We start from the raw sequence: 9944 nt of genomic DNA, 5'->3' as shown, positions 1-9944 counted from the left end.
CCAAGGCTGACAGGAGGCGCTGACCAGGAAATAAACGTGTTTTTACGTAGGAATGCGAGCGCCTTATCGTGGCGAGCGCCACATTCATCGCCGCACAACTACTTTCCCCGATCGCCGAGAAGCGGCGCTCGCAGCCTTGACGAAAACTGCGACGCTCGGCATTCGTTGTATTCAGTCCAATTCACATTCTTAGAATTTCCCGGCCGCGGCGATCGAATTTCGATGGAGGCGGAATTCCAGAGGCCCGTACTGCGCGATCTGAGTGCACGTTGAAGAACCTCAGGCGGTCGAGATTACTGGAGCCCTTCACTACGGCGTCCCTCATACCCTGAGTCGCTTCGGGACGTTAAACCCTCATACACCATAAATCATGCATATACAATTTGTCCCAGCTAACTTGGACCAAGACATCAAAAACTAAACATTCTTCAGAACTGGAATCGCGTGGATATTGTTAGGGTTTATCTAAAGTTACAGTACCATTTTTTTCGATCCTCCTATTTGAGTAATTAGTCCAGATAAATAAATGAACTTTTTAAATATAGCTTGAAACGTTCAGGCGTCAATAGGAAAGTTGTGGAGCTCCACAAATACTGTCCAACGCAGGCACTTCCAACGCGATAGACTTAGAGTGCCCGTTTTTATCCGGGAAAAACGAAAGCCCGCGGAAAGCGAAAGCGCTCTCATCCGTGCTTTGTAAAACCATCACCCGCTTCGCGCTTTTCGTGCTGCCCAATACTGGGCTTAGCGTTGTGCTTGGTTCCAAGATAAGCGCCAGTGGGTTTGGGCGGCAATGGAAAGAAAGCGCGGCTCCTGTCTTTCAACGTAATTCGCACGACGCTGTCAGGCTTGTTACATGCGTCTTTGCTTGTTGGGATCTTGGTCCCAAGTTCAAACTCATGAAATTGGCATCGTTCTTCGGCATGCATTCTGCTAACGTGACAGCGCAATTATCGCCGCAGAAACGGGAACAGCTCTTTATTTTAATTGCCGCCCGAACCCACTGGCGCTTATCTTGGAACCAAGCACAACAGGAAGCCCTGTCTGGGGCACCACGAGAGGCGCGAAGCGGTTGATTTTTTTATAAAGCACGGATGAGAGCGCTGTAATCGCGGCGCATACGGGCGCACGCAGCGTGCTGTCACGTGGTATTTTTTAAACTCCGCGGGCTCTCGTTTTTCCCGAATAAAAATGGCCACGCTACGTCTATCTCCTTGGAAGTGCCTGGGTTGGACAATATTTGTCGAGCTCCACAACTTTTCTATTGACGCCTGAACGTTTCAAGCTATATTTAAAAAGTTGATTTATTTATCTCGACTAATTATTCAACTAGAAGGAGCGAAAAAATGGTACTGTAACTTTAGATAAACCCTAACAACATGCACGCTATTCCAGTTCAGAAGAATGCTTAGTATTTTTATAAACCTTTGTCCAAGTTAGCTGGGGCACCCTGTATAGAATTTGTGTCTATTTGCTTGTATTTAGATGTAATAACACTAATAAGGAATTCGCATTGTAGCGCAACCACCTTTGTACGCGCAAGGAGGACAAGGCATCTAGCGCGCGAGTGCAACACAACAACAGCGAACGACAAAAAACACACCTAACGCTTGCCTTGAGGTGCCACTTCGTACGCCCTCATGTTTTTGATCGCCCTCCCCTGCGGCGCCGAGCGACAACGGCGGTAGAAGAGACGCTGCCTTGTGGTTCCGCCTTTACGGTGACTGTCCCTGGACATGTGCTGAAGCGGACTTGATTTCTGTTTTATCTGCCTCCGTTTCTTCAAGCGCTCTTTTTTTAGTTTTGCATCATTTTATCCCTGCAACCTTCTTAATCTCATCCGCCCACCTAACTTTCTGGAGCCCCCTGCTAGGCTTGCCTTCTCTTAGAATCCACTCCGTTACCCTTAAGGACCAGCGGTTATCTTCCCTTCGCATTACATGCCTTGCCCAAGCTCATTGCTCCCTGTTGATTTCGATTAAGATGTCATTAACCCGCGATTGTTCCCTCACCCACTCCACCCGCTTCCATTCTCTTAACGTTACACTTATCATTTTTCTTTCCATAGCTGGCTGCGTTGCCCTTAACTTATTCTGAACCCTCTTCGTTAGCCTCCGCGTTGTTCACACATATGTGGGTACCGGTAAGATACAGCTGTTATATACTTTTCTCTTTAGGGATATTGGTTAACTGCCATTCATGGTCTGAGAGAGGCTGGCATGTGCGCTCCACCCCATTCTTATTCTTCTAGTTATTTCCCTCTCATGATCCGGATCAGCGGCTACTATATCTGCCCTAAGTAGACCTACTCCCTTACCACTTCCAGCACTCGCTACCAATTTTTACTGTGAAGCCTTCATGTCTGTCCCTATTCTCAGAGTGTCCGATGAATTCATAACGCCACAACCTTCCAGTCGCTGTAGGTATATACTTCACGTACTACAGCTGCTTTTTTTCCTTTCTTTATTACTTTCTCCCCTGGTTTCGAATGCAGTCTCTGCCATAATTTATCCATATACCGAGATGTTTATATGCCTTAACTCTATATAACTCCAAATTTGTGCGTAATCGCGCCAGAGCAACCAATACAAACCATTATAAACTGTTCTTTATGTTGCATGAGGCAAAGCTGGAGTCATTCAATGCACGGAATTTGAAACTAGGCATGAGTCCCCAAAAATACATAATTAAACACTTATCTAAAAGTCACTTAATAATCATGAACACTCTACTGAAGCAATTTTTGCTCACACGAATGTCTGTGAGTATTCAATTTTTCCTAAACGATCACAGACTGGAATGTACCGTGTGTTGCAAAAGTTTACAATCCACCGCGCCGTTCATTTCTGCGACGGAATGGACTGCAAAGTTTCGCAACAGACGGTACGTAATTCCATATGGTTCTCTTCTGCCTGCCGCCGATGAATGATTTGAACCGTCAGTTGGCGTGTTCCATGATGCGTATGTTGTTAACGTTGCGTATTGTTTCCTTTCTTGTATCGCGTTTCTATGCGTGACTGCACCTCATTTGGTCTTATATAAGTATGAGTTGTGCATCTTTGTACCTGCCTCTCCTGCTTGGACCGTTTTGTTCCGCGGTATATGATAAATAAATAAAATAAAAAAATAAAGGACTCCCAATTTTTCTGAGCAAAATTTCAGTTCCAGTACATCCGCCTCCTGTCCGCAGATGTTCGGCAAATCTTGAAGGTCACTCCGGTTGTCGTCTAGAAGAACATCATCGACATATATTAGTCCACGTAAGCGACTTGTTTCCAGTTGGCCTATTTGCCGCCACGAGAAACTAAACCCTGATCTGCTTATTTCTGCCTTCTGTTCAATCGCCCTAACCTGGACCATAAAAATAAGCTGCGGTAAAGACATCACTGCCCCTCTAAACCAAAACTGTTGCTGTCCCTTGTTTTTTATCAGATCAGTTGTACGTCGTACTCCTGACAGATTTCTTTGAAGGAACATATTGTTTCACGACCCACACCCTCTTTTTTACACAATTTGCCACAACATGGCGAAGTTTACATATTCGCAAGCCCCTTTTATCTAAAAACGCCATCCGCAGTGGTCGTTCTTCATTTGTAGCATTTTCGATGTGTTTAATGATTACAAAAAACATCAACTAATCGGCTACCTTGTCTGAAACCGTTCACACTTTTGCCTATACCTCAGCATCTTCAGTGCAACCTTACAGCTGATCCTTCGCACAGCGGACATTAGTGTCTTTAGCGCATACAGGAACACTAGCGCACATTAGAGCCACTAGCGGACATTAGGGTGCTTCGTTGCACACCAGTGGACATCACCTTCTAGCGCCTCCTGCCGGCTGCCAGTTTCGGACACCATATAACTGAAAGGGAGTATTTTCACTTTTGACTGAGAGAAAACTAAAAAGTGCGGCTAGCTATCTTCTTACGTGCTAAAAAATCAAACTTGAAAAATGCTACCTGCTCTCGCACTGCCTCCGTCAACCGGCCATAAAAAATGAATGGGCTGTAATGAACATTAGAATTTTTTTTTATTCAGCGCCATGTAGCAACTGGTGGTTGTAGTTCAAACTAGAGCCATTTGTCTGGAGGGTCCTTATTTTCTTGGCTTGAAAGCGTCAGTTTGCTCGCTTATGCCTCAAGAATAAAACGTTTTTGTTGTAGAAATCTCAAGGATGTCTAGTGCCACTCCATGGCGGAGAACGTTTAGCCTCACCACTCGCGTTTCGATTGAGGTGCGAAGGAAAAAATGTGGTCGGACAAGGTGCGGTTTATCGCGGTTAATTCAGCGAGAAGCTGTCATAGGCATCTAAGCTTTGTATGTGCTTTGGCTGATGTTTTTTTCTTGCTTTAGGCGAGCCATCTGCATACTGGTAGTAAATGCAAGCGGTTGCTCGCCTTCTTTCGATACTTATTTTTCCTGTTCATCTTTGGTGACGTCAAGAAACTGCTGCTTAAACGGCCAGTTATCCTGGCTGACACCCTTTTAACTGTTTCTCTCTGCTAAAAACCTCGTGTGCTGAGATGTTTACGTACGTCAAAGATCACCGGGAAGTTTATATGCGCACCTCGTCAGCCATACGCATGCCTCGAAGCCTTGGTGCAGCTTTCGCGATTAAATAAAAATTGGTAACATAGGGTAAAGTTTGATGACACTGCTTATAAACTGAAAGTATCAGTTTGAAGACTATTGACAGGACCCGTTTTCTGCGACAACGGCATGACTGGCTTTCCACGGACGGTACAGCACCGTCCCTGCCGTCACCATCGCAGTATGTCACAAAGAAAATTTTAGTTGCCACCCGCGCAGCGTGCTTACTGAAGCTCTTTCCAAATATAGCGCATAAGTGGGCGTTCTCCAAAAGTGTGCCACTACAGACGTGTGATGTGGTGACGTGTGATGTGGTGACGTGTGGCGCGGCGCGGCGCGGCGTGATGTGATGTGATGTGGCGGGGCGTGGCGGGGCGTGATGTATAGGACGGCGTGGGAATCAGTGGTGTCGTGGGGTGGGGGAGGGTAGGTTCACTTAATATTTTTATCGCTGTCAGTTGTTGGCCCCAAAGAGCGTCGAAAAGGGTGTTACTTTTTCCTATTTATTTATTTATTTATTTATTTATTTATTTATTTATTTATTTACAGACACTGCTGTCTCAGGTTCGAGACATAGCAGGAGTGGTTACATAAAGAAGAAATCATAATACATGAAAAGGCACTTGTTTTACAAATTGCGCCGGTGGAAGCTGTCGCAAAGCACCATCAAGGGAATTCCACATCTCAACTGTGTGCGGGAAAAAAGAAAATTTGTGGCAATCAAGGAAAGATCTGAATGGTGTGATGTTCACGGGATCTGTGCGGCGGGTCACACGTGCAGTACGAACAGGGAATGAAATGGGGGCAGCTAAAGAAACGGATTTGTGCACCATTTTGTGTAGCATTACAAGCCGGTCACATTTTCGTTGATACTCGAGGGAATTCAGTGATAAAACATGGTGATGTAGTGAAGGGGAGAAGTTGCGATCGTACCAGTTAAAAATGAATCTAATCGCTTTTTTCTCTATCGACTCAAGTTTATCTTTATCATGCACAAGGTGAGGGGACCACACGACTGACGCGTATTCAAGAAGAGGCCTGACCAGGGATTTATAAGCTGTTAGTTTGCGTTCTTTAGTAGCGCTCTTTAAAGTTCTTCTTAGGTAGCCTAATTTTTGTAATGATTTCGCGTATATATTATTAACATGCTTATGCCATTTTAGGTTCGGGGAGAATACTACGCCAAGGTACCTGAATACGTGGACACTTTCCAGTATGTGTTCTGCATTGCCGTACTTGAAATGTAAGGGTTGTTTTTATTTTTAAAGGTCATTGTCACTGTCTTCTGAAAATTAATCTCCATTTGCCAAGCTTTACTCCAGTCGTAAAAAGAAGAGAAAACATTATTTAGTAGAACCTCATCATTAACATTATAAACATTGGAATGCAAAACACAATCATCAGCGTTCAAACGAAGCTTAACAGAAGTGTTAGAAACAACTTGAATGACATCATTGATATATATTATGAATAAAAGGGGTCCAAGAACGGAACCCTGTGGAACACCAGAGGTAATAAGAACCGGTAATGACTTTTCTTGATTGTAGGTAACAAACTGAGTCCTGAGGTGTAAGTAATCTATTATCCATTCGAGTAATATATCACCGTAAGATCCTGTACGAAAGGTACGAAGTTTGGAGATAAGTGTTTGGTGGCATACCTTATCGAAGGCTTTAGAATAGTCAATAAAAATGGCGTCGACCTGTTCACGATTGTTAAGAGAGGTGGCAATATCATGCGTGATTTCAATTAACTGCGTAATAGTAGAAAACCCTGCACAAAAACCATGCTGATGCTTTGAAAGGATGTCATTATTGGTTTGGTTTGGTTTGGTTTATGGGGTTTAACGTCCCAAAGCGACTTAGGCTATGAGAGACGCCGTAGTGAAGGACTCCGGAAATTTCGAGCACCTCTGGTTCTTTAACGTGCACTGACATCGCACAGTACACGGGCCTCTAGAATTTCGCCTCCAAAGAAATTCGACCGCCGCGGCCGGAATCGAACCCGCGTCTTTCGAGTCAGCAGCCGAGTGCCATAAGCGCTGAGCCACCGCGGCGGCTGTCATTATTAGCTAAGTATTCAATAATGTGCTTGTGAATAATATGTTCCAGCAGTTTACAGCAGGTAGATATCAATGAAATCGGTCTATAGTTAGAAATTATCTGTTTGTTGCCTGATTTATGAATAGGAACAATGTTAGCGGCCTTCCAAATCCGCGGTACTTTGCTCAAGTCGAGTGAGCACTGAAATATTATTGTAAGATAACGTGCACACCATTCTGAATACCTTTTCAAAAACATGTTAGGAATCTTATCCGGACCAGGACTTTTAGTAGTGTCTATACTAAGCAAGAGGTTGTGAATTCCAGAACAGGATATTTCAATATTTTGAATGGCTGCTGGTGAAAAACTTGGTGCAAAAGAAGGATCAGTGCCGTTATCAATGGAGAAAACAGATTTAAAATAAGTACTGAAGGCTTCTGAAATCTTTTGCGCGTCAGAGCAGGGCTCGCTTTCAATGATGAATGCACAACAAATAACACAGTGTACTGTAAAGGCGTATACTAGCCGTAATACTTCAATGTGCCCTGTTGGACGGGTGCTTAGTCACGTACCCTTCCTTTACACAGCGAAACAAGGGCGCAGACATGCCAAAGCAAGAGACGCGGACTGAAACGGAAAGGGGCACAGGCAGAGAACGCCTGCTGTCCTTCGGCGGCTGGCGGGACGGCGAGGTTCCCGGCGTGCGCTGAAGCATAATGAGATCCGGCCAAGTCGGCTCATCCTGTCGGTGCTCGGCGTGCATTTCGCACTGGCGAGCAGAGTTTTCCCGCTGGGACCGTCGGCGCCGTGGCTTAGTTGGTTAAAGCGCCTGTCTAGTAAACAGGAGATCGTGAGTTCGAATCTCACCGGTGCCTAGTAACCTAATAGGTTGCACACCCCCTTTTTTTTCCCCGCGAAATTCTCGTTGCAACGCAGTGCAATTCTCGTTAGCCGTCGCTATAAGGGGGAGCCGGTTACCTGTATTTACTCTCCCGTCGCTTTTGCCTTGATGCGCAGTCTGCACATGGTCGTTGATATTTGTTTACTTTGAAACATATGCCCGCAGACAGAACAATATGGAGCAGAACATCAGTGGAAAAAAATTCGCGCACCGTATTTAAACGCGGCCCAGAATATATATATGCAGCCCATTCATGAGTATGCGTCCTACACACTGCGCAATAAATCATTAGGCTATGCACCCTGGATAAAAAGACGTTAAATTTCTTCTCCCAAGCAGCGTTACACAAATTTTTCACGTCTGGTGCACGTATAAAGATGTATCAGCTCCTTGCACCCTTAATCCTTGACACGCTGGGATGAAGTATGAAATAACGACTGGTATATAGGGGAAGGGACACGCGCACGGGCAACAGAAAGATCGCTGGGAGACTTCCACGTAAGGGGCGACGCGAAGAGGAATTTAGGCGCATCAGTGCAGGATCACAAGATGGCCACCGGTCAGCGGGGAAGCCATCCCGGCCATGAAGCAGACTGCAGTGGAACCAGAGCTTGTTAGTGACGGCGCGGGAGTGTGTATCCACAGAGCTGCTATAAGCACCAAGTAGAAAGGATGCGGGTAATGAGAGAGAGAGAAAGGAATTTTAATGAGAGGAAAAGGTGGAGAGGTCGGCCGGTGGTAACATGGCCCTGGCCTGCTGCTCCACACAGGGGAAAGGGAAGGGGAAGAAAGGGAAAGTGCGAATGAAGGTTGATGATGGCATAATACAATGAGTTTCATGGGTGATGTCCACACACACAAAAACTCTGGCTGGCACTCCTATCGCAGTAAGTAGACGCACGTGAAACTATTTTCTTGAAACACACATCATGAAAACACAAACGTAAACCATGTAAACTGTGTATATCTTGTATGTAGTGCACAGGCGGTCACAGACGGGTATCCAGGCCTGTTTCACACAAAAACTTGAGCACTGCGGGTAATGGTACAATCAAGGACACAGCACCGGATGAAAACTTCCGGGAATCCAAGTGCGAAAAACGTAGGGCGAACGAAGCCAGGACCACCGCCGCCAGGCGAGGCCAAGCGAGCGGCAGCCCCGTTTGGGCGGGAACTAGGAACTGCGAGAGACACGTTAGTGCGACTCCAAAACTCGGAGTAGCATCCAGAGGCTTGAAATTTAACTGACCGTCAGGCCATTGGCTCCCAGATGTCCATTCTAACTTGTCACGTGCCCAAGTTCTCCTCATCCATTAGTCCATTCGCTTCCTTTTCCTCTCGCGAGCAGTAGTCTAGTTTATATGGAACGCATAAATAAGTAACTGGAACCGAGCTCCACATAACCTTATCCAGGAAAAATGACGACCTGCCTGTACAAGTCATATCTAATCGTGACACAAAAGTTCGACTCAAAACGACGCAAAATAGGCAGCAAAAGTGCGTGCTCCACATAAAAAAGCTGAAACGAGCTTCGTTCCAGGTGGGATATGTGGATCCCAGGTTTTAGCTGAATCTAATGTAGAACCAAAAAAGTATGCCAGGAACCGAGATTAGGAGCGTAGAGGAACGCACGCAGACCTGGAGGGAAAAATTCAAATGAACAGTTTACTGCGGCTAGCACGCGCTCACAAACACAAGAATTGGTAGATGGCGATAGCATCAAGCGCTCGAAGCGTCCTTTGCACCAATATATTCATAAATGTACTGTGCGACGTTAGTGCACGTTAAAGAACCCCAGGTGGTCGAAATTTCCGCAGCCCTTCACTACGGCATCCCTCATAGCCTGTGTTGCTTTGGGACGTTAAACCCCCATAAGGGGTTTCCCGTACATAAGGGCGGTGTGTCCCGTACATAAGGGCGGAAACAGAAATGAAATATCAAACTATCTGCCGATCTCTATATTGCCAGTGTTATCTAAAGTGTTTGAGGGAGTAATAAACGTTAGGCTCGAAAGCTTTTTTCATAAATACAATATTATCACTAGCTCGCAATATGGATTCAGGAAGAAAAAGTCTACAGAACAAGCATTGTTAACCATTAAAGAGAAAATAATTGATAATGTTGAATGTCGGAAATACACACTTGGTTTATTTCTTGACTTTCGAAAGGCCTTCGACTGCGTTCAGCATGACATTTTATTACAAAAACTGGCGGATTATGGAGTGCGTGGTATACCTCTTGACTTATTAAGAAGTTATTTGTATAACAGGCTACAGTATGTGCAAGTTCATGATTGCTCTTCCACTAGTATGATTATAAAACAAGGTGTTCCCCAAGGATCAATTCTGGGACCATTATTATTCATAATATATATTAATGACATAACTAATATTCCTGATTCACCCGATCTA

General features: G+C 45.1%; 1 non-coding gene across 1 annotated transcript; it reads left to right on the top strand.

The window, feature by feature from the left end:
* The first annotated feature begins 7433 nt into the window (after positions 1-7433).
* Positions 7434-7507, top strand: TRNAT-AGU (transfer RNA threonine (anticodon AGU)). The gene has a single exon. It is a non-coding gene; the product is annotated as a tRNA-Thr (tRNA).
* The last annotated feature ends 2437 nt before the right edge of the window (positions 7508-9944 follow it).

The sequence above is a fragment of the Amblyomma mixtum genome, chromosome 3, assembly GCF_055824585.1.
Source record: "Amblyomma mixtum isolate Tamu chromosome 3, ASM5582458v1, whole genome shotgun sequence".
NCBI classification, from domain to species: domain Eukaryota; kingdom Metazoa; phylum Arthropoda; class Arachnida; order Ixodida; family Ixodidae; genus Amblyomma; species Amblyomma mixtum.
This window is presented reverse-complemented; position numbering and strand designations above follow the sequence as displayed.